Source organism: Mixophyes fleayi, chromosome 4 (genome assembly GCF_038048845.1).
Source record: "Mixophyes fleayi isolate aMixFle1 chromosome 4, aMixFle1.hap1, whole genome shotgun sequence".
In the NCBI taxonomy this organism is placed as follows: Eukaryota; Metazoa; Chordata; class Amphibia; order Anura; family Limnodynastidae; genus Mixophyes; species Mixophyes fleayi.
In genome coordinates, this window is record NC_134405.1 from 324,650,501 (window position 1) to 324,676,113 (window position 25,613).

Sequence of the window (25,613 nt, forward strand, 5' to 3'; positions counted from 1 at the left end):
GATATTATTTCTAAGTAGGGAAAGATAAGAAAGCAAAGTTTCTGAAAATTAGGTGCACAAAATCCTCTGGTTGATAATATTCGTGATTACCATCCTTTTAAAACATAACTTTTATTAAGATATAACCTAAAAGCGAAATATACTAAAATATAACTGACAAAATCCCATGGAAATAAATTAAAAGGGCTGGATGCACTCAGTATAGTACCTATATAATCCCACTATGAGTTATATGGTACATAGGTATAATAGTTTGATTAACATGCAGATGTGAAGGAGTCAGATTTTATATAAAGAAACATATGCCATAATAGGCATGATTGTACATATATTTATAATGTGTTTCTTGTATCAAGTCTGTTGAATAGCAGACTAAAAAAAAACAATAATATCCAGCTAGCAGATAGAGGTTGGATTAGATGGTATATCCCAATTACCTCTTACATTGATCACAAACGCTGGTATATAATCCCTTCTAACTTATTCCTGCAGATCAACAAATAGTTAATATGCATTCTACCCTGCAGCACACTCCATAGCATAGCATGAAAAATATCTCAGAAGCGCTATCTCAGAATGAAAATTCCTGTTATGGGGAGTGTATTGCTGTCTGCCTGCTAGGTTTTCCCCTCTAACTCTGGGCTTACAGGGATAGCTGCATGAACAAACTCCTCTAGTACAAATAATAAGTGTATCCAGCTAATACGCTAAGTAGGCAGTACTGCAATGATGCGATTCTCTGTGAGTTGCTTCATCATGAAATTAACCCTGCAGCATGATGACGCAGATTGGACATTGCATTGTGGGATTTGGTTTGAGGCTGACATTTGGGAGTCTCTCAACATTCCAGGAGAGTAGACAATTATGATTTCCATGCTGCATGTGTATTCCTTATGGCAGCGTTAAGTGTGTGTGCACTATATATACAGATGGAGCAGAACTTGTTAATGAGAACAGTATCATCTGGTGCATGATGTCACGAGGACCATGTCCCGGATTGAGAACATTAGTTCCCGTTCTCACATATATTTGTGTGTGAATGCATCTTGGTTACACGCACAGTTTACCGGGTGAGCAATTTGTGGCAGGCGGCTGATTGCACCATTTGTTATTAACAAGCTCTGCTCCATCTGTATCCTCTACGATATAAATAAGGGGGTTGATAATTTTTAATTAGTAAAGGTAAAAATAAATCTGTATAAATTGTTTTAAAAAGTCTGCAAATATTTCTTTAAATCCCAACTTTCTTGGGTGACCGTTTTACTTTAATAATAAAGTATTCTGGAGCATAAAACTTGGAGGACGCGTAATCACTCAGGAAACAGGAGAGCAGGGTCCCCTCACTGTTTTGAGCAGTAAAATGCCCTCTTTGTTTTACCTGGACGATCCATCCAGCCAGCTGCCACCGCTATGATTGACAGGCTAGTCTTAACACCACATTACAATTAAATTTATTTGGTGTGAGCAGACTGTGAAATTACTTTAATATACTCGCAGTTCAAGAGAAGAACATATATGTTTGGCAAGGTGTGGTTGTATTATACATTCTAGCTTTAACAGTAAAACGTGCAAATCTTTACCAACTCATTGCTTTAATATGTAAAATCGTAATGAATTAAATAAGCTGTATGGTGTTTGGTTGGACATCCCATAGTAACTCTTTCATGGGATATTACTTCTTTACCTGTATCTTTTAAAAAACCACAACTGCATTCATGATTTATGTTGCCACTAACCATGTTAATTCATGGCATTTTTCAGTGTGCACCCCCAATCATTTTAAAAAGTTGACTCCTATGTTCACAAGTACCAGTTTAACAGTGGTAACTGGAATGCTCCAGCGGCTGACTGACAAATTTTCGTCTGGGGGGCGAGACTCGGCTGAACAGCCTATTAGGAACATTGTAAAGGGGAAAATAATGCAGGTGGCCCAGTGACCCAGCTCATGGACCTGCCAGACCCTGAATATCTCATTTTGAGCAGCCCTCTTCCTGTCCTTGGTCGCCCCCAAAAGTCCAGCGATCTCCCATCCATAGTGTCTAGTTTTTATCAAGCTTAGATAAAGAGGAACAGGAGCCATTTAGTTTCGGACATGGTTGTGTCAGGATTTAGGGAGTGGGATGAAGTTGGCAGATTCGATGGCTGGGAGTAAGGACACAGACATGCCCCCTCCCAAAAAGAGGCGGGGTCATGTCAAATTAGGGGTGTTCCACATCATCACCTTCCTTCACTTCAAATTCATCCTCTCCTCTTTCTGCTCTGCCCTGTCCCTCGCTAAACAATCCTTCTTTAAGTCCCTTATCTCTTCTCAGTCCTCTAATCCCCGCCGCCTCTTTGCCACATTCAACTCACTCCTCTCCCCCCCCCTCCCACGTTCCCACCCTCCCTCTCTGCCTCTGACTTTGCCTCCTTTTTCTCTTCCAAAATTGAAGCCATCAGACGGAACATCTCCTCCTCCCACTGCCCTCCCGCCCCCCTCACCACGTCACCTCCCGCCATTAACCAGCTGTGGTCATCCTTCATCCCCACTTCAGGTGAAGAAGTTCGCTCCCTTATTCTTTCCTCTCCACCCTCTACCTGTCCTCTGGATCCCATCCCCTCCCACCTCCTTCGCTCTCTCTCTCCGACTGCCTGCTCTTACCTCGCTCACCTCTTCAACCTATCACTCTCCTCTGGCATTGTCCCATCCTCATTCAAACACGCTCTTATCTCGCCTATCCTCAAGAAACCCAATCTTGACTCCACCTCTCTTTCTAACTACCGCCCTATCTATCTTCTCCCTTATGCCTCCAAATTACTTAAGCGGATTGTCTGCAGCCGCCTCACCAGACACCTCTCTGACAACTCCCTCATTGACCCTCTCCAATCCGGCTACCGCCCCCTCCACTCCACCGAAACAGCCCTGGCTAAAGTTACTAATGATCTCCTATCAGCCAAATCCAAGGGTCACTACTCCATACTCATCCTCCTCGACCTCTCCGCGGTTTTCGACACCGTGGACCACCCCCTCCTGCTGCATACTCTTCTCTCTCTCGGCCTCTCTGGCTCTGTTCATGCCTGGTTCACCTCATAGCTTGCTAACCGCTCCTTCTCTGTATCCACGTCTGGTTCTTCCTCCACCCCCTCCCCTCTCCCTGTTGGAGTCCCTCAGGGCTCTGTTCTTGGCCCTTTACTCTTTTCGCTCTATACTTCCTCACTTGGAGTTCTCATCTCTTCGTTCGGTCTTCAGTATCACCTATATGCTGACGATATTCAACTCTACTTCTCTTCTCCTGATCTTTCCTCCTCCCTCCTCTCTCGTGTAACTGACTGCCTCTCAGCCATCTCCTCCTGGATGTCTTCACGCTTTCTTAAAATTAACATCTCCAAAACTGAACTCATTGTCTTTCCCCCACCCAGACGCCCTTCCCACTGTGACCTCTCTATAACTGTTAACAACTCCACTGTCTCCTCTGTCACCCAACTCCGCTGCCTAGGAGTCACTCTTGACTCCTCTCTCTCTTTTGCCCCCCACATTCAATCCCTTGCCCAAGCCTGTCGCTTCCAACTCCGTAACATTGCCCGCATCCGTCCTTTCCTCTCTCAAGATGCCACCAAAACTGTCTTCCATGCTCTCATCATCTCCCGCCTCGACTACTGCAATCTCCTCCTTACTGGCCTCCCCCGCTCCCACCTCCCCTCCTGTCCGCTCTATACTTAATGCGGCTGCGAGACTCATCGTCCTCACACGCCGCTCCTCCTCTGCCTCCCCTCTTTGTCTTGCCTTACACTGGCTCCCCTTCCCCTACAGAATCCTTTTCAAACTCCTCACCACCACCTACAAGGCTCTCTCCCAGTCTACTGCCCCTTATATCTCTAACCTCCTCTTCATCCACACTCCCGCCCGCTGCCTGCGCTCAGCCAATGATCGCCGCCTCTCCTCCACTCTGATTACTTCTTCCCACTCTAGAATACAAGACTTATCCCGAGCTGCCCCCCTTCACTGGAACGACCTCCCTCGCTCCATCCGTCTATCACCCAATCTGTGCTCCTTCAAGCGGGCACTTAAAACTCACCTGTTCCTTAAGGCCTACCAACCATCCACTTAACCTCTCACCTCTTCTGTTTCTCACTGGCTCCTTTTTCTCTCCCCTTTGCTTCACTGGCTCCCTCTTGTGCCTGATTTTGTCTACCCTCCCTTAGGATGTAAGCTCGTATGAGCAGGGCCCCTCTCCCCTCCTGTCTCCAGACCTGTTCTTTCGCTCCGTCTTTACAGTATTTGCCTGCCTGGAGTTTCTGAAGTTCTGGTACTTTGTGTTTACTGTTCTGTATTGTTTTACCCTGTATAGTCTACTGTTTGTACCATGTACGGCGCTGCGGATACCTTGTGGCGCCAAACAAATAAACGATAATAATAATAATAATCATCATCATCATCATTTTACATAGCGCCACTAGTTCCGCAGCGCTGTACAGAGAACTCATTCACATCAGTCCCTGCCCCATTGGGGCTTACAGTCTAAATTTCCTAACATACACACAGATAGACAAACAGACTAAGGTCAATTTTGTTAGCAGCCAATTAACCTACCAGTATGTTTTTGGAGAGTGAGAGGAAACCGGAGCACCCGGAGGAAACCCACGCAAACACGGCCACATCTATGGATCTATAGAGGTGTGTATATCTCTTCTGAAGCACTAGGTAACCCCCAGTATCTAACCCCCTCACCTAAATTCACCCCCCTGCATTGCTGCACACACCTGTGGAAGGTGCACTCGGCATCAGTTCCCAGTGAGTGGGACATAGACAGAATTTTGGCAGCTATCTGGACACAAGTTTGGTCCATTCGAATTCAGACAATTGGGAGGTAGGACTATGTATAATTACAGCAGATGGTAAGAGAAATCTTTACCAGTATGTCTTAGGTCCATCTGCCCATGCTGTCCGCTCACGCCTATATACTATATATGGTTTCCACTTTTGTATACCAAAAAAACAAAAAAGTAAAAAAAAAAAAAAAAATGTTTAAAAAAATAAATAAAAAAAAAATTAAACTAAATCAGAACATTCCAATATGAAGAAAAAGCTTTATTTATTTAAATAAAGCCTTTCTTCAAATATTCTCTCCTGAGATATAGCATTAGGAGGAGAGTTTCGCCACTGTCTATGTTTTGCATTGGGAATCATTCAGCAGAGAGCCCCGACGAAAGCTATTTACATTCATTCCCTGCAATAGTTAACACTGGCCCGCTTTGATAAATAGGGAGACGCCTTAAATCCACTGGAAACTCCTGTTTTTCACTGGAGAAAAGGCTTTTCTCCAGATCATAAATAGGCTTCCAAGCCAGGTCTTAAGGGGGATTCCGGGCACTTATAATCCATCTTGTATTTGCCCATGGAGAAATGGTAGATTAAGATGTTGTAGGCCAAAAGTGGACAACCCCTTTAACTAACTTTGCTAACACTTGGCAAGCAATCAGTCTTGTAAAGAGAACATCACACGTGTATCCTATCTGACAGCAAAAAATGGTCCTAGAATTCTTGAAATTATTTTTCTTCATTCATTAAATCTCACTGGTATTGCACGGTGCAAATAAGGCTGTTTCACAAAGACTATATTTACTGGAAGAATGTAATTTAGAAAGAATCTGTGATATGCAGCGAAATGGATTGTTGCTGGAATTCAATAATGCTGGATGATTATAATCAAATACTTGGCCAATTTATGTACGCAAGTTACAATAATGGACAGTGAGAGGTCGGCAGTCGGACATGTTGAATAGTTCTAAACAATAAGGAGGATTATGAAACACAGGATGTTACAGATTCTAACAAATTATTTTCAAGCAAATTATGATATTTGAGTTCAGTAAATGGTCACGAAGGGTTTAAAGTGCACCTGTCCCCTGCACACAGCTGAACCAATGAGAGGGCCTCCCAACACTGAGACACGGAGAAGTGGGACACAATAAGCCACGCCCCTAATCTGCCCAAACCCCGCCCAGATTATCCCCAAGTGCCCACTTTTAGGTGAAAATCCGCTCATCTCTGTAAAGTCTCTGTCCCTTTTGAGGTGTGCGATTTGTTTAAAGGTGCAGCTTCAAAATAACATTATTTGCTAATGCAACTTATTCATACAACACTTATACTGGGACATGTTAATGCAAATCTCCAAACCGTGGCTAAGTTACTTTATATAAAATCTCCCCTTACCCCAAATAGAAGAAGGGAAGGGGTCACAGACTCTGTGCTACAGTCACTGCAGAGTCACTTAGCCCCCGGCTTCCCCTTCTTGTCTCCAGACTTTAGAGCCTTGAGAATTTTAAAAATAAGCCGGATGGCACTTAGGTGTCGAAGGTACTTGACTGAACGAGACACAACAACCAATCAGTTGCCTTTAACACTCTGGCTTAGTCCCATTAAGTTTTAAAATTCTCTTCTCTTGTCAATACAATCAGTGACCGGAACCTGATGAGAAAGTGGTGAATATCTGGATAACGATGGGGGCCCTACTTCATTTACTTTTTGAGAGATTGAGGGTTAATGTAAAAAGTTGATTCAGAGTTCATTCTATAAATGCATCCACGCCTCTATATTCTTTATTTCCATCCAATAACTAGGTCCATTGTCATGACATGGAGAAATCATTTGGATCAGGATAGAAGCAACGTCCACCATCTCTCACCCCTATTATGTGCTATTTGTAAAACATACGACTACATTCCTAAATAAAAAATGGAGAGCAAGCTGACAATACCTAGGTCTCACTAGGCTACGCCCCAAATGATCACAGTTCCAAATTTACAGACCACACCTTTTTTTTTTTTTTTTAGCAGTAATGCATGTTAAAAATTGGACTGTGTGGGGAGATACGACTATTTATGAACTGTGCACACTCCATGGCTGTCAAATCTCCCATTTAAGGCATACTTGCCTACTCTCCCGGAATTCCTGGGAGGCTCCCGAATTTCGGGGAGTCCTCCAGAAGAGTGGGCAAACCTCCCGGGTTCGCCGAAATTCATGGTTCATGAATGGTGGGGGCGGGGCTTAATAGATGCCGTGAATTTTAGCGTTTTATAGTGGGGGCGGGGCTATGGTGACGCAATGAAATCACCACGCCCACTCCTACCCCACTGTCACATGACTTCTCCCCTGGGATCTCCGGGGGAGAAGTTTTGAAATTTGACATGCATGATTTAAGGTCACAATTTAGTACTTCTCTGAAATACAGCATCTTTACAAGTCCTTAATGGGGTATATTGGGGACACTTTGTATTGCTCTAGCTGATTCCACACTCCTAGACCTCTGACTATGTCAATTTTAATGCCTTAAAAAACCCAGATACGCACACTTCGGTGCCCAAGCTGTAGGCTTTGGCAGGCACTTTCCTTTTTTGATAAAATGTATTTTGTGCTTAGGCATTCCACATTCTGTCAGTGTTTATTTGAATTGACAAGGGTTATTATTGTTGGATAATTGACTGGAAAATAAGCTATAGAAAATACGCCTGTTATGGTTTTGAATTATGGGGCATCATTAACGTTGCTTTAAAAAAAAATAAACAATACTTGTTACTTTTATTAAAAGCCACAGAGTGGAAGTACTGTGCACGTACATCATAAGCCAGCATTGTAATAAGGTGTTGGGAGGGTAACAAGTTGACAGCCAGACTGTTTACCCTGCTGAAATATAGCAGCCTAAATATGACTGATAAGGACAATAATTCTTGGGCTGTTAAAAGCCGTGGTAATCTAACGCTGGCTCCCACATCCTTCAAATCCGAAAAATGCCACGTAAACCACAGGCATTGTACAGACTTCACTCCGACTCCTGGTTTAAAAGAAAATGTATATTTTAAAACGATAAATATCCCAATTTGCAATTTAAAGGAACCCCAAGTTTAATTTTCAAAGCTGCAAAAATGCTGATCAGTAAGTAGCGTATTGTGCCTACCTCTGCGCTATTGCGTCCGTTTCTATGGCTAAGTGCCTGGAATTGTGCGTCAAAATGGCGACAACTGAACAGGCGCAATATTTAGTTTCTGATGGGAGGAGCTTAGGTGACTGGGGCAATATACAAACCATCTACACTATGACCACGGCAGGACATTGAAACCGTTTTATGAATAGATGAAGTAATTACAGAAATTAGATGTGGTTCAAAGGAAACGGACGGCGATTACGGGTTACTTTGGGTTGCCGCAGGGAGACGCTGGGGGGGGTCATATGTAAACAAAAGGCGGTTCTGACCTGACGCCATTCACGTCATCAAATGGACGGGACAAGGTGACAATTATTCATACTTGCCAACTTTCCCGGATTGTCCAGGAAACTCCCGAAATTCGGGTAGATCTCCCGTACTCCCGGGAGAGCAGGCAAAAATCCCGCAAACGACATCTTGCTGTCAAAATGGCGCGATTTGCGGTGAATCGCATCATTTTGGCCCTGCCCCCCACGACAAAAACAGCTATTCAGGGTGCCCCGCCCCTCCCGCCCTCCAACCACGCCCCCCTGCCTGGGATCTCCAGGAAAGAAGTTTAAAAAGGTTGGCAGGTATTCAATTATTCTGATTATGTTTATGATGACAATAATTGCGTCTTAACGTCTCTACTGAGATATACTTTTGCGTAAAGATCAGCCACAAAATCATTGTCAATGTTTATTTATACAGCTCCACAGATTCCTCAGCGCCGTACCGCAGGGGCTAGATCGTCAGGAGATAAAGGGTAGAGCGGAACCTGCCCTTAAGTGCGTACATTCTAGAACATCATGAATCACAGGCAGTTAATCAGGGATATCTCAATAATCAGGACTATATTTACCACATAGTCCTATAATGTCAGTGTTCTTCTGCATGGTCTGTGCTATATTGTGAGCGGGGTTGTATATATTACAGAGGCCAACTAGGCACTTGCTTTGGGCAGCACTGTCTAAAGGGCAGCATTGAGAGGTTTTTGGATAGAGGGTTATGAGCGTATAGGGCCCTTCCTCTCCTTTTGCTGTAAAATGCATTAAAATAGCTTTTTTTTTTATTCATATACTTGACTGCAGATTATGTTCTTAAAAATAAATATAATAAAATCACATTCTCTGTTTAATACCATCTTGGTTCATTTATCTTCCTATCAAGAACAAATTCCTTGTTGTCACCTTTTGGCTATTAATGGTTTTCAGATGAGTTACTGACTCCTTTCAGCAGAGTTTACATAACTGCATTCTCCGTGTCTCATCTTTGAATCACTTCTCCTATCATGTCGGCTGATTGCAATTATCTAATCAGGAGCAGACCTGTAGCTTTCTAACCCACTGCAGGAGTCCAAGAATGCATGACAGAACCTTGGAGGAATGTGTTCTCTCTTACGCTGGGCATATGTATTAAGGAACTTTACATTGGATAGTAAGCTCTCACGAGCAGGGCTCTCTCTAGCCTCTAACTCAGGTCTGCATCTTCTCCATACTTCTCGTATGTCCTTCTCCTGTTTCTATGTATTATTTGGTATACCGTCTGTACAGCGTTGCAGAGTTTTAAATAAAAATGATAATGATTGCTCTGTTAGGCAGCACAGTGGCTCAGTGGTTAGCACTTCTGTCTCACAGCACTGGGGTCATAAGTTCGATTCCCGACCATGGCCTTATCTGTGTGGAGTTTGTATGTTCTCCCCGTGTTTGCGTGGGTTTCCTCCGGGTGCTCTGGTTTCCTCCCACACTCCAAAAACATACTAGTAGGTTAATTGGCTGCTATCAAAATTGACCCTAGTCTCTCTATGTGTCTATATTAGGGAATTTAGACTGTAAGTTCCAATGGGACAGGGACTGATGTGAATGAGTTCTCTACAGCGCTACGGAATTAGTGGCACTATATAAATAACTGATGATGATGATGATGATGTTAAAGGACAACCCCACCTTTAGAGGAGTTGTCCGTCTTTCTATATATGCAGCAAGTTGAGGGATTTCCCCATTTGGGGACCCACTTTGTCTGAAGCCAAATAGAGCACACCCCAAAACTGTCCTTCCCAAAACACTTTGGATTATATCATAATCCAAAAAGGGGTAGGTAAATAAAGATTTGTACGTAATTTTTTGAACATTCTGTAGAGACATAGGTCCGTATTTTTGTTTTTTTGTTTTTTATTTCTCTACAACATAATCCCAATTCCTCATATACTGGTGTATTTTGGGGGCTGTCTCCCATGACCGTTTTGTAGAGCAGCTTCAATGGTGTAATGATGGCTTGTACCATCAGGAATGCTGAAAGACGTGGAATGGATTTTTGTGTTCTGCATTGAGCACCCCCCTTTTAAAGTTTTTGATTCTGAATTACGTGTAAACCCTCCACTCAAAATACTTTTACTTGCACTATAAAGAAAAACAACATATCTGTAGGACAGATCTTAAAGGGGAACTTCAACAGTTATGGGAGTCGGGAGAGGGGTGTTTATGCAAAATTGATTTTCTTTCCCTCTAAAGTGTATGTGGATGTAATTTTCAGAATTTCTTCTTATCTCATTGTAGGACATACACAGTACTACTTCTGGATGCTTTCTGTAATTATCAACATATTGTTCTATAAATACGGATCACGGTTCTCTAGTATTCTGTCATACTTGTCTACTCACACGGAACGGTCAGGAGACTCTGGAATTTCAGGGAATTCTCCCGGAGTTCTGGGAGAGTAGACCCCCTCCCGGATCCCGTCTCTCCCCTATTGTAAAGAAGACAGGGCCTTGACGCAGTCCACTTCATCCAGCTTTGCTGGGCAGCCATTCTCAGTAATTGTACTTATTCTGTGTCTATCCACAACAGCTCAGTACCAGTTTTCTTGTTGAGGGGTTTATGCCCATGCTAAATATAATAAATAACTGTGGGCATATTACCAGCTATACACATCTATTTTAACAGTTCTTATTTCATGAATTGACAGCGCTCACTCACAGGAATTTAAGGCATTTCTGAAAACTGTCTGCTTCTTCGCAGTAACAGCCGATATCTCTGCATTTAAAGGCAAAGTCGAACTTATGACCTTACACGTGCAAATCAGACATGTCATCCGATGCGCAATGTGATCTGTGTGCAGGTGCGGTATGGATGATTTAATCACATTTACTTGTTAAATGTCAGCGATGGTTTATATTAGGGTTGTTTTGGGGGTTTGTAACTGGGCCAATATAATCCCCCATTCAAACTCCATGGTATAAAAATGGTCTTGAAAAGAGATGACGTGATCTTGGGATGATGGATATGTATATTCCAGTAGACTTGGGGCTTTGCTCTTCCTGTTTATTAGAAAATGCTTGAAGTATGAAGCTTGTTGTGTATGAGGACTGATGGATCTAAAGCTCCGTGCCCCCCGTATAGCCGAACGCTGATTGAAGAACGTTTTTTATATTTTTTTTCTGCATAGCTAGTGTACAGAACCCAAGTGCTGGGCTGCTTGTACTGTGCACTCCATCAACCAATTGGAATCAACCAACTTCCTTCTTGCCAATTACAGCACCAGGGGCTACACTCCACCTGGTGCTTCCTACAAACTGGTATGCAAAATGGGCCCTGACACTGGGGAGCAAACAAGGATGGAGGGGAGAGAGGCTTTGGCACTGCACTGTTTATTGAGATCTGGACAGTATAACAGCCACCAGAGAGTGGAGTCTGCAATGCTGCTAGTCACCAGAACATAAGGGGTCTGCACTAGCCACCAGATAGTAAGGGGTCTGCACTAGCCACCAGATAGTAAGGGGTCTGCACCAGAGCCGTAACTTAGAATTCTAGTGCCCTGGGCGAGAAAGACAAATGCCGCCCCCCTAGCCCTCAACTTTAACCAAATTAACCTAAAATATTCCTAAATTGCGCCCCCCTTCAGCGTTGCGCCCTGGTCGCCCCTGTCGCACAGCCCTTGTTACGGCCCTGGTCTGCACTAGCCACTAGATGATAATGGGTCTGTACTAGCCACCAGATAAGGAGTCTGTTCTAGCCACCAGATAATAATGGGTCTGTACTAGCCACTAGATAATAAGGGGTCTATAGTAGCCATTAGATAAAAAATGGGTCTGTAATGACCACCAGATAGTAAGGGGTCTGCGCTAGCCACCAGATAGTAAGGGGTCTGCACTAGCCACCAGATAGTAAGGGGTCTGCACTAGCCACCAGATAGTAAGGGATCTGCACTAGTCACCAGAGACTGGGGAGTATACTAATACCCTGGCAGTGGAGGTCTCCAAGGCATAATAGTCACCTGAACATGGGTTATAACCAAAGAAAAGGGGTCCGCAAGCACTAGATATTGGGGACCTGCACTCTATATTAGCCAACAAATTTACCTCTGTATTCTATACTGAACAATAGTATGGGTTCTGCTTTATATACTTCCCACCATAATAGGCTATGTCTTGTATACAACTGACCACAAATGATGCTTGTCTCCAGAATGGACTTTACCATATACCGGTCATCTGATTTTGAGGCTCTATACCATATAGTAGTCATCAGATTATGAGTTACTTCACAGAACGCTGTTTATGAATATGTTTTAATTGAACACTGATATTTGTTCATTTATAACAGGGTTTTGTTTCAGTTGGCAACCTGTGGGTCTGATGCCAGCCAGGACTTTTGTGTGGGCTCCACCATCCTTGTCAACCTCTGTATACTCTAATACATAATATCACTTAAAAGTAGGTTATCCTTGAGATATTCTCCAATATAAATAAATATATATATATATATTACTTTACCACACTCTTTATCCTCTTTTTATGGCACAATTGCTAAAATCCATAGTGGCACCTAAGTATTAGTTGTTGACAAGGTGAATTGATGTCATTATGTCTGATCACAACAGAGATGGATTTTAATGCAGTGCTGTAGCTCCACCCCTTTGTCTGGCCAATGGAAACAAGTATTGAAACCTCAGCGTGTCTAGTTCGTAAAGCCTGATCAAGTGGACTATCAGGTAAAAACTTTAATATATCAGGTAAACTTGTCTGTTTTATGGACAAATACTACGACAGGATATTTCGTGAAAATATTATAATCCTCTACGGAACACTGTGTCATCTAAAGTCCTTCCAACATTCGTACATTTCATCCTGCGCCATTTGATACCTGCTGTAGTTCGCTGAGAGAGTTATCTCCTAGATCGCTAAATCTTTTTCAGCTACTCGTTGGAATTTCACCCTAACCCAATGCTTATTGTTACAATAAACCCATGGAATTCTAAATATGCATGTAATTGGGTGTCTCTAAACTACAATATTGTTCAACTTCATTTTATGAGTTAAATGTGCCAATTAAAGAAGTAAGTAATGTTTAAGTGAATGGATTTAATGCATTCCTATTTAATAGTGGAATGTTATGTTACACAGGCAGGAAATATTTAAATAATGGTGATAATTTGTAAATAAATATCTAAATATTCTGATAAAACTCTGTGTAGTAAAATTGATGTTCAGCACATTGGTCTGTCAGCAGAGTTTCATCAAAGCACGTTATGTATTTTCTGAAATCTTCTAAAGAATGATAAATGTTTTTCACTATTAGAGGAGAGAGATACTTAAATAATGACTGGTGCAAATTTGGGCAATATACAATACTGTGCAAAGGTTTTAGGCAGGTGTGGGAAAAAATGCTGAAAAGTAAGAATGCTTTCAAAAATAGAAGTGTTAATAGTTTATTTTGATCAATTAACAAGATGCAAAGTGAATGAACAGAAAATAAATCTAAATCAGATCAATATTTGGTGTGACCACCCTTTGCCTTCAAAACAGCATTAATGCAACAATTCTTCTAGGTACACTTGCACACAGTGCTTGAAGGAGCTCGGCAGGGCGGTTGTTCCAAATATCTTGGAGAACGAACCACAGATCTTCTGTGGATGTAGCTCAAATCCTTCTGTCTCTTCATGTAATCCCAGGGAGACTGGATGATGCTGAGATCAGGGCTCTGTGGGGGCCGTATCATCACTTCCAGGACTCCTTGTTCTTCTTTACGATGAAGATAGTTCTTGATGACATTGGCTGTATGTTTGGGGTCCTTGTCCTGCTGCAGTATAAGCTGGAGCCAATCAGACGCCTCCCTGATGGTATTACATGATGGATAAGTACCTGCCTGTATTTCTCAGCATTGAGGACACCATTAATCCTGACCAAATCCCCAACTTCATTTGCTGAAATGTAGCCCCAAACATGCAAGGAACCTCCACCATGCGTCACTGTTACCCGCAGTCATTCATTATGGTACCGCTCTCCAGAATTGACGCAGTTTTGAAGGCAATGAGAGGTCACACCCAATATTGATTTGATTTAGATTTCTCTGCTGTACATTCAATTAGCATTTTGTTGATTGATAAAAAATAAACTATTAACACTTCTACTTTTGAAAGCATTCTTACTTTGCAGCATTTTTTCCACACCTGCCTAAAACTTTTGTACAGTAATATAACTATATATATATATATATATACATACTTACCAACTTTCTGAAGTTGCCTTCCAGGAGCCTGTCGTTGGAGGTGGGCGTGATGGGGGGCAGGGCTCCAAAATTCGTGTCATTCTGGACCCGCCCCGTGACATAATGACGCAAACGCGTCATTTTACAGCAGGGGGCGGGTCCAAATGCGGAATCACTGCGTTTTGGACCTAATTCTGCCCACTTCATTTGGAAGTGGGCAGATGCGGGAGATTGCCACACTCTCCCGGGAGTCCATGAGACTCACGCGAAATGCGGGAGTCTCCCGGACATTCCGGGAGAGTTGGCATGTATATATATATATATATATATATATATATATATATATATATATATATATATATATTACCATCACAAATGAAACTGGGAGAAAGTGCTAGTGTTTAACAATATGGAAAGTGAGTAATCTAATACAAGTTGTTTTTTTTTAAACACATAAATAGTACAAGCTGCACCGTGTACTTTACTAGAAAGTGAGAGGTTCTCTTTAAGTCCTTAATATTAATATTGATGTGAATTTGAAACACTTAGGAGGATTATCGTTATAGACCCCCTGTCTCAAAGAGGAAACATTTGGGATTTACCAGTAACTACCACTGAATCCAATACTGGATATTACTTGATCTCCGATAAACGTGTAATATATAACATTCATAAATCCATCATATGTTGTTAGAGATATTGGGCTGGGATTGCTGTGACTATCGTGCTGGATGGTAAAATAAAACATTTATGGCTGGAAATGTATAATAAAGGAATTCCAATGGTCCAGGCTTCCAGGTCTATTTTGGTTTACAAGTGAAGATCTTTGACGTGTTCCTCTCCATTGCCTGCTTGGTATGGTACATTTGTCTGAGGAGTGTTGTGCTACTTGTACATTACACACAGAGGACCCATAAATTCTATAAGATCAACATATTTCAGCACTGAGCAGACCCTCGTATTGGAGAACTATCTGACATCCAGTTCACATACTTTTTTTTCCCCCCTGTATTTTCCAAACGTTAATAAATTAAAGCTGTTGATTTAGAGGAGATAGGACTGTAAAGAAGCGCTGAACTGTTGACCGTAAGGAGGTCCGCTGAGTCTACAGCCCCACACTGTCAAAGGAAAGTACAGAACTTGGGGGTATATTTACTAAACTTTGGGTTTGAAAAAGTGGAGATGTTGCCTATAGCAACCAATCAGATTCTAGTTATCACTTATAACTTTAGTGCATTCTGCAAAATGACAGCTAGAAGCTGATTGGTTGCTATAGGCATTATCTCCACTTTTTCAAACCCGCAGATTAATAAATATACCCCCTTGTGTTGTTCCTACTTGGCTTGTTCAGTCATGTAATGTACTATACTGTGATGCCATATGCTGCTGGCGTTTAGTGCCGCTCGAGATACCATATCCTGCCCTGTCATGTCACATGACACTACGGACTGCTCTTCGAAGACTACGGACTTAGTATAAAACTATAAAATAAAATTGCCAGACACTTGTCATCATTCTATGTGCTGCATGTATGCAGTGGATACAGTTCTGTAAAGCAATGCGCTGATACCTCATGTTAGTTATGGAGGGCAGGAATCAAGGCCATCTTTTCCATTGGGCATGATAGGCAGCTGCCCGGGGGCCCCACGGACAAGGGGGCCCAATAGGCACGGCTCTTACTGAGAATAAATTATCCTGCAAAAGAAAAAACCTGCAAAAAAAAACTACAATGGTCACTGAGCAAGTACATCTATCTATCTCTATCTCTATATAGCTATATCTGTATCTGTATCTGTATACATCTATATATCTATATCTAGGGGCCCCGGTGCACTGCTTTGCCCGGGGGCCCATAATGTTGTTAAGATGGCCCTGGCAGGAATGCAATTGCCCCCCCCCCCCCTCCCACTCAGGTCACATTTGTTTATATGGGGAGTAATAAGGCTGACAGAATGACATACTGTAACATAGATTATTTTATCCACCCCCCAGAGGCAAGATATATTACTTGAGAGGTTGGAGAGGAAAAACAAACAAATCGCTTCTATGGTGCCACTTGTGGCCAACAGAGTCCAAAATATTCTGCACATTTATGGCGAGTTGTTTATTATTTTAGGGTACAATATAGATTGCAATCTCAGTGTTTGTTTGGTTATGTATTCTATGTATGCTACATACAGTTGGAGCAAAGCTTCATGGGACTAACGGCGTGACTGAGCGCCTGTCTGTAGGCCAGCTGGTCATGCTACCCTCCTCCGATACTGTGTATTGGACAAGGTTAGCGCAGCACCATCTGACTCACTTGTGCTCTATTTAAATTATACTAACGACACAATCCAGCCCCTATTCCACTGCTCCATCTGTGTATAAAAGTCATAACTTGTCAGTTCCATTTAGAGAACATCCCCTCCAGCTTCAGAATCCTTTACTTACCATCATTCCGAGCTTCATATCGGCGCTGCATTTAAACACTGCAGTCACTGTATATAACAACTAAGGGGTTATGTGGCTATTTAATATAGGGCCCATACCAGTAGCAATACACCTAATGGTTCACTTATTGATGCTCCCCTCCCAGGCAATATTTTGTCATATTCCCCAGGAGCATGTCATATCCACATGTCTAAGGCTCATCCTGACAGCTGTTTTGGGGCAGTTTTTCAAGGGGAAAGTTAAACCGCAAGTTGCCCACCGCAACACCAGCTATGTGTTTTAAATCAATAAGCAATTTTTGCAAAGGATGCAAAGATAGGGAGTCATGATGGTGCAGCATGGTGGCTCAGTGGTTAGCACTTCTGCCTCACAACACTGGGGTCATGAGTTCGATTCCCGACCATGGTCTTATCTGTGAGGAGTTTATCTGTTCTCCCTGTGTTTGCGTGGGTTTCCTCCGGGTGCTCCAGTTTCCTCCCACACTCCAAAAACATACTGGTAGGTTAATTGGCTGCTATTAAATTGCCCTTAGACTCTCCCGGTCTGTGTGTGTGTGTATGTTAGGGGATTTAGATTGTAAGCTCCAATTGGGGCAGGGACTGATGTGAGTGAGTTCTTTGTACAGCGCTGCGAAATCAGTGGCGCAATATATATAAAAAAAATAGATGATGATGTGATGGCTGTATTCTCCTGTAAAACGACTTGACTTAGACCATTTCCTCTCCTGAAATCCACTGTATGGATTCAGGAGAAGCCAGTAAAAAGTCATTTAGGTGTTATATACAGTGACTGAGCATTGCTGAGTTCTCTATATGCAGCATACGGATAATAATAATCATTTTGATCAGAAGAGAATAATCATTTTTATTTATTTTTAAGTAAGCGATTAAAATTTTTTTTTTTACACTGGTATTCAGAAAGAGATTGCTTAATATATGTAGGACACTGCATAGGGGATAATGTGTATTATAAAAAAAGAAAATATATATATATATATTTTAGTTTCCCCAGTTTATTTTGCCGAGCCTTCAAATTTTATTCGATACTCCAGAAATGTTGATTTGTGTCTAGGATTTAAGTCTATAGCACACAATTAACTATCAGACAGTCTAGGAAAGAAATACTTTTTATTTATGCTGCAGCGAGGTGAATGGGGTCGGGGGTTTTTGCCGGGTGCCTGCATTGTGTTAAATATTAAGAGTACAGTTATGGTGCACGTTAATATAAACTGGTTGACATTTAAATTTAAACATATTCTAAGCAGATGCCCGTGGCACACATTTCAATGGACGGTTGTTAGGTTTGGCATAAAAACACTTTGCCATATTAGGCTGTCGGAATTGGTGCCAGAAAATCAGCGAACCCTGGAGTTTAAACTGCTGCTCTGGTCCCCATCTTCTTTCCCAATAAAACACTGCTCTCTTTAAGCCCTTAACGGCACATCGCTAAACAAACACCGACCTGTCCGCAGGTGAATCCGAGGTGCCCACGAAATGCATGTCATGTCGAATTTTTCCACCATAAAATTAAAGAAGTAAGTTCATATACTTAAAAACTCTAAATTACTCAAGGGGGCAGGCAGAGAGCCAGAGAATCATTCTGGGCCGTGCATCTGGCAATGTGGATTATGTTAGAATAACTTCTAACTCTTGTCTAGCACTGTAGAAAATCAGGTGCGATATGTTGCAGAAAGATGACATCTATTTGGCAGGAGACGTCCAGGGGGGTAGCCAGTGGGACTTAGGTCTGGATTCATACTCATTAAAGTTAAAGGTCACTTATGAAGCCTGTGGGTTGGCAGCACAGATGATGTAAGGCACCTGGTTTTGTATAATTATGCCATATATTCTGGGGATGGTGGAAATCGGGCATCGGTCTTTCGCACCAGCCTTGCGTGCTGTATGCAGAAACCCCATAGCAAAGTAATAAACATGTTAATTCATACTTGCCAACTCTCCCTGAATGTCAGGGAGACTCTCTGAAATAGGGGTGATCTCCCTCACTCCCTGAAGAGTCTGGCATTCTCTCTGATGCTGAGCCAGTACAAGACGTGGTTGGCTTCGCCTTCTGTGGCATGACAACACAGTAAAGAAATTGTGTCCTATGTCCATGTATTGATGCCTATGGAGAAGGCCATTTTAATGGAGAACAAGATTTAATCAAAGATTGAGAGGTAAGTCAACATGACTTCAGTAATGGAGACAGAAATGTAAAAGACACTTCACTCTCTAGAGATTCATTAGCTGCTTTTCTTTAACGCATAGTTGCCTACTGTCCCGGAATGTCCGGGAGACTCCCGCATTTCTGGGAGACCTTCCGGGATCCCGGGAGAGCACGACAACCTCCTGGTTCTCACCCCGCAATAGATAAGTGGCGGAGAGAGGGGCTTAATGGCACAAATATCACGTCATCTTAGCCCCCTGCTGTAATTGGCCAAAATGGTGACAATCGTTTAGGGGCGGGGCCAAAATGATGAGATTCATAAAGCCCCGCCCTTGCACGCTCACCTCCCCTGGGATCTCCCTGAAGCCAAAGAGGAAAGGTTGCAAGTATGCGTTAAATATACAAATGTGACAAACTAAATAAAGATCGAGCCATTAGTATTTTAGGAGAAAGATCCAAGAGTTCTACTAGCTGCACTGATGGTGCTATCCACATGCAGTCTGTCATTGCAGCTTGACCGACGTCAAATGAAGGTTACAGCGGCCGCGCCGAGTGGCACCAAAGAATTACACGGTGGGGAGGTTCTGGCCAAACAAAGGTTCAGGAGACAACATTTTAACACGAAGGAGACTTCTTCAACAAGACCTCTGACTGACTAAAGAGGAAAACTGAACAGTAACATAACAAAATAAATTGGGTTTTTTTTACCGAAAGGGTCATAGATTCATGGAATACCATCCTAGATTCACAGCAGATGTGGAATTCTTTTACAATACATTAGACACAAATCAGTCTATTCTGCTGCTATGTTTTTTTTATTTATGTTATAAGATGTTTGTTTAAAGATTAGCGCTCCATCATCATCATCATCATTTATATAGCGCCACTAATTCCGCTCCATGCTGAAAGCTGTTGTCCACGGAGGCCAGCGGACATACAATGACACAAGTCTCCCGGCGGGCAGGTCTTTCATTGTAGACTTAGATGTATTCTAGTTCCAGAGTGACAACCACATTAAATCCAATCCAGTTTGCTCTGGTATTGTAAGGGATGACATGCGCTTCTTCTGCCAGAGATGAGGATGAGTCAGTGTGATGTAAAGACACAGAGGAGAGCGTTTCACAGAATAAATTGATATAATTGCGCTCAAGGTCATGACCCGTACTCTTGCAACTTTTTTAGGGTGGGGGTCACACAGGCCCGATGGAAAAAAACGCAACTCTCTGAAGAGCTTCCAACCTCTCCCAGAGGATCGTGAATGATCCGCTTATATATGGATGTGATGATCGGGGGATCACATACTTTTGGTCATAGTAGTGTTTAGCTGGAGACCTTGCCAATCAGCTTTGAAATTTTGAAATCTAATGTCATTGTACACTACAAGTGGGATTACTGCATTATGGATGGATGATAAAACCTACATTTGTTAACGATAATCTACAGACGATTTTCCTGGAGTGATTATACCAAGTGGTCAAGCTGGAAATGCCATGATATCTTGTTATGTGTATTTAATCTCTGGCTTCCATGGACTGGAGCTCCGCGTGCCGCTAGAACAGAATCCAGCACAAAAAAAGGGATTTTAAAGAGAGGTTGAGCTCAGCTAGCAATAGTATAATTTCCAATTACATGACTGACACTGAAACTCTCCAGAATGTTGCTATTTTGGAGGTTATAGTGTTGTGATGTTTCTAAACTACAGTATGGAAAAACTCAACCACTATTAACGATGGATGAAAACACTTTGTTCGAGAAACCAATTTTGCTGAACTTTAAAGTTGTTCTGTAATACATATTTGGGTCCAATGTTTAACTTAAGGTAGCAGGTTAGACAAACTTTTTTGAAACTTTTTTTTTCTTTGCGTGCAATGGGATAGCGAAAATAAGCAACTTCATCTTGTGTCTGTCCAAGCTTGAGCTGGTATTTCAGAGCTTGGCAGAACTCTAGGACTCGTTGCCTGTGTTGCTGCCTAGGAGTTTTGTTACCAGTAACCAGCACTCATAGGACTTGTTTATATCAACCTTACTACTTAAAAGTCCAGAGATCCCGGTCAGGGAGGTGGGACGCGGCCAATCGTTTCTTTTTGGCCCCCGCAACAAATGTCATTTTGTCACATGGGGCGGGGCCAAAATGACACGGTTCGCTGCGAATCGGGTCATTAAGGCTCCCATCATGCCTACTTCATTAGGAAGTGGGCAGGATTTGGGAGAATTACCTGCCCTCTTGGGAGTCTGGGATAACTACCCAGATTTCGGGAGTCTCCCGTACATTCCGGGAGAGTTAGCAAGTATGATTTGTATATTTAGTACTTGCCATCCTCCTAGTTGATTTTGGGTGCAAGTAGCAATAACTGAGGGCTTTTTAGTTACCTAAGGTCCACTAGTAAAAATATCGGTGCATTAGGTATGATGCCCCCGGTGGGGATGGACTTGTTTAGCTTGAGTATCATTGATTGTTTGACAACCAGCAAACAATGTTGCTTCTCCCTGTTACTGTTACAAGTGCCTATTAGAAGATTTGGCTGGGTAATGGGGAATAATCGACTAAAACTTAATAAGCAGTTGAGTTAGCTTTGAAGGCTCCAGGTAGACTTTTAAGGGAGAAGCAGTATAACCTACAAAGAAAAGAGATGTATTTAGTAAAAGTTTCAGGAGTTAATAAATTAAAGTGATCTGAAGGTGGAGAACCACTAACTTACACTGGTTAGTTTCTGTAGTAGGGAAGTCAGGACTCCTGTGCCGTAATAAAAATAAATATTATCTCCATGGGGACATTTAAACAATGTTGAGAGGTATGGAATCACTGCAAAGAGGTTTCCTCTCTTCCTGTAGTAAAATGTACTTACCATATTTAAGCAAGTTACTTTTTATTGTGGCCCCTTCAAATAAGTACTTTTTACCATGGTGACACTTAGGTTAGAGGTGTACAACCTTATTTGAACCATGTCCGAAAAGGGTTGGAGACCTCTGACCTACCTATGTCTTAAGATGTTTTGCTTCTATCTAGTCCTATTCTTCAAATACTCCTGCATAGGCAAGCCGAGGGAGGTGGGGGGGGGGGGGGGGGGGGGGTTCCTGGTGCCTGGAAAACCCCCCTCCAAGCCTGGGGCACTCTATAATAGAGGTGGCTGGACCCTGCCCCTGCTTCACTGGGCTCTGCTTGAAAAGGGAGAGCTTTGGTCACCTAACAGTAGTGCACGCGGCATTGGCCGTGTATATTATAGGGATAGGAAGAGTTGGAGAGCAGCCAAGCACTGTCTAATATTATAGCCACGCCCCCCATGCATGCTGGTCACGCCCACTGGTGGCGTGGTGTGGAAACCCCCCCTCTACAAATCCTGCGTTTGCCCCTGTCCTGATTTGTGCAGGATAGCCCTGATTTGCAATGCTTTGTTGATTGTTGACACGATCAGGCATATTCGGGGGGGTAGTTGGGTGAATTAGTGTGTGGGTAAGTGGTTCATGGGTGTGGCTTAAATGTGCCTTGATTTTTTTTTCCCCCTCCAATATTGGAGGTAACTCTCCTGCCCCCATTATTATTTCCCACATTATTCATTTAATTTATTTTGGGAGTAATAAAAATTATTTAAAACAATTACTGGGATTTATTTAATTGTCTAATGCTTTTTCCCTTCAGTTTCCATTGACATTAATAGATGAGAAATGTTTAGCTAGCTGTCCAGATGGCAGGGCGGAACTACCAATATTTTTAGATGGTCTCCATGTTATTCTACATTTCATAACATCTATTCACCAGAGTGTCGTATATACATATTCCCACCCTATGGAGTACTTGGACGAACTGGCGAAAATATATTTGGTTTTAAACTGTTGTATTATATTTGGCAGTTCTGCAATAACATAGTATTTTGTTCTCACATGAATGTTTGTAAAATATTCCTAAATTGGCACTAATTGCCAACTCATTATGCAGAAAAATAAACTGCACAGGCTTTTTTCATTAAAACCTGGTGTTAAAATGTCAACAGTGCCTACACACAAAGCAGGCAGCCATTTTGAGGGATGAATCAATAGTCACGAGAATGCCACCAATCAGCTCACTAGGAGCCTGTGACATCACAGAGGCATGAGACACTAGTGAGCTGATAGGCTGGATATTGGTTCAACCCACAAAATGGCTGGCTCCATAGTGTGTAGTCACACGGTGCTCTTTAACAGAACATTTTCAAAGGTCTTTTCAGACACAAAGGCATAATTTAGTGGTGAATATTTAGCCATAGCAAAGAACAACAATTATTCCAGCTATGGGCCATGAATTGTATTAACATTTATGAATAAACACAACAGAATTTGATGCTACTTTAAGTTATGTCCACATGTAGATTAACAGATAATTGTAATGCCACCACCCCCACTCCCAGCATCTGCAAATAAATTAGACAATGTCTAGCTAAGCTTACCCCTCAGCAGTCCTGATTTTTGTGAGACAGTCTCGAATTGCAGAGTTCAAAAACTTGTGACATCATTGAGTGTGTACATAGTTTGAGGAGATCTAGGCTAGGTTGGGGTCATACTTGCCTACTCTCCCAGAATGTCCGGGAGAGCAGGCAATTCTCCCGCATCCGGCAAATACCTAGCCAAAATAATGTGATTTGCAGTAAATCGCGTCACTTTGGCCCCGCCCCTGCAACAAAACATAATTTTCGCCGTATGGGCACGCCCCCTTCCGCCATTTGGGCACGCCCCCTGTCCGAGATCTCCCGGACTGAAGTGCCGAAAAGTAGGCAAGTAAGGGTTTGGGTTGATTAGAGGAGCAGTCAATTTTGGTCAGCAGTTGATAGGAGGTGTAGTTTGGGACATTTTTTAAAGGCCACCTATTTGTTGTCTGTATCCTTAAGGTGCTTGTTAAACAAAGACATGCACAATTGATGACATTTACTCATAAAGATAAAAATATACATTCATTGCCACTCAGAGATAAAGGCAAGATTTGCAGATCCATGGCCTATTGAGCTACTGGGAATATGTCTGACAAGGGTGCATTCATATATCTGTTTCCTACTATGTTAACAATAATTATGAGTGTATACTTGCTTACTGCTCTTTCAACTGCAGTTTGTTGTGTATACAGTATGTTGCTGCTGTTTCAACCATAGTTGGTTGTGTATCGTTTCTGTTGTGAACATTTTAAAGCTCTGGCTAAACCCTACTTATCTTTGATGCCCTGCTCTGATTGGCTAAACCCTACTTATGGTTGAAGTCCTGCTCTGATTGGCTAAACCCTACTTATGAATTGGCAACCTCCACTGTTCTGAGTTCCGGAATCATGACAAACCCTGGAGAATGTTGGAGCGAATGGACAATAGATGGATTTATACTGTTGAACAGGTCACATGACATGGTCAATAGGACGTTAGTGATGATAATTCTCCTTTAAGGCTATTTACGGGTAATGCAATTAAAATGTCGTTTAATAGTAAATATTAAAACATTTTAATGACTCACATTTAAATTCTGGAATTTAAATAGTGTACTTGCCTGTGAGAGCTTTCGTAGCATGTTAAATGCCGTTCATTGTATACTTAGCTTCCTTTCCATGGTTTAATAAACTTCAAGGTCTCAAATACGTCCCTAATTTGTTGGTTTTGGCAGAGTCAGACAATGTGATAATAGCTCCGAAGGAAAAAAAAAACACAAGCGCTGGCAAGTTTACAAGTAAAATAGAGTATGTTGAGTCTTCTGATAAATGGGTTTGTTTATCCTTGTTTTGTTTTTTTGTAGCCATTTTCTTGAATATCACGAATTGCAAGATGCTTCATGTCCCTTTTGAGGACCTAATGGTCTCCCATTTAATCCCTTTTATTTTGAACAGTAGAAAAATTATGTTAACATTTTCTAAAAATTTGTTATTTTAGAGCATTTATTTTTGGTTGTGAAACTGTCTATCTATTGCTATTAGTTGTTCATGTGAAGAATTCAACCATTTTTATTTATTGTTAAGATTATTGTGCACTAAACCTGAGGTGCTCAACCTGTGGTCTAGGACACCAAGGGGTAAAATTTACTAAACTGCGGGTTTGAAAAAGTGGAGATGTTGCCTATAGCAACCAATCAGATTCTAGTTGTTATTTTGTAGAATGTATTATATAAATGATAACTAACACCCAATTGGGGATCCATAAATCATTTTTTGGGCTCACTCGATTGTATGATATCATATACGTTCAATTGTAAGCCACCTACTTAGTGGACTCCTAACAGTGGCACACTAACACTTGGGGCTAGATTTACTAAGCTGCGGGTTTGAAAAAGTGGATGTGTTGCCTATAGCAACCAATCAGATTCTAGCTCTCATTTTGTAGAAGGTACTAAATAAATGAAAGCTAGAATCTGATTGGTTGCTATAGGCAACATCCCCACTTTTCAAACCCCGCAGCTTAGTAAATCTAGCCCTTGGAGCCTGATTCATTAAGGAAAGTAAGGCAAAAAATGGAGCACATTTTCTCCTGAACAAACCATGTTACAATGCAAGGGGTGGAAATCAATTTATTATTTTGAACAGACGTTAAATACTGGCTTTTTTGTCATGTAGCACACAAATATTTGATAGCTTTCTTTTTACACTGACATT

At 42.0% G+C, this 25,613-nt stretch overlaps 1 protein-coding gene across 6 annotated transcripts in view; it reads left to right on the top strand.

Moving 5' to 3' along the window:
• The window catches only part of CALD1 (caldesmon 1), a 143,066-nt gene that overhangs the window by 20,719 nt on the left and 96,734 nt on the right, over nucleotides 1-25,613 (top strand). The window lies entirely within an intron of this gene.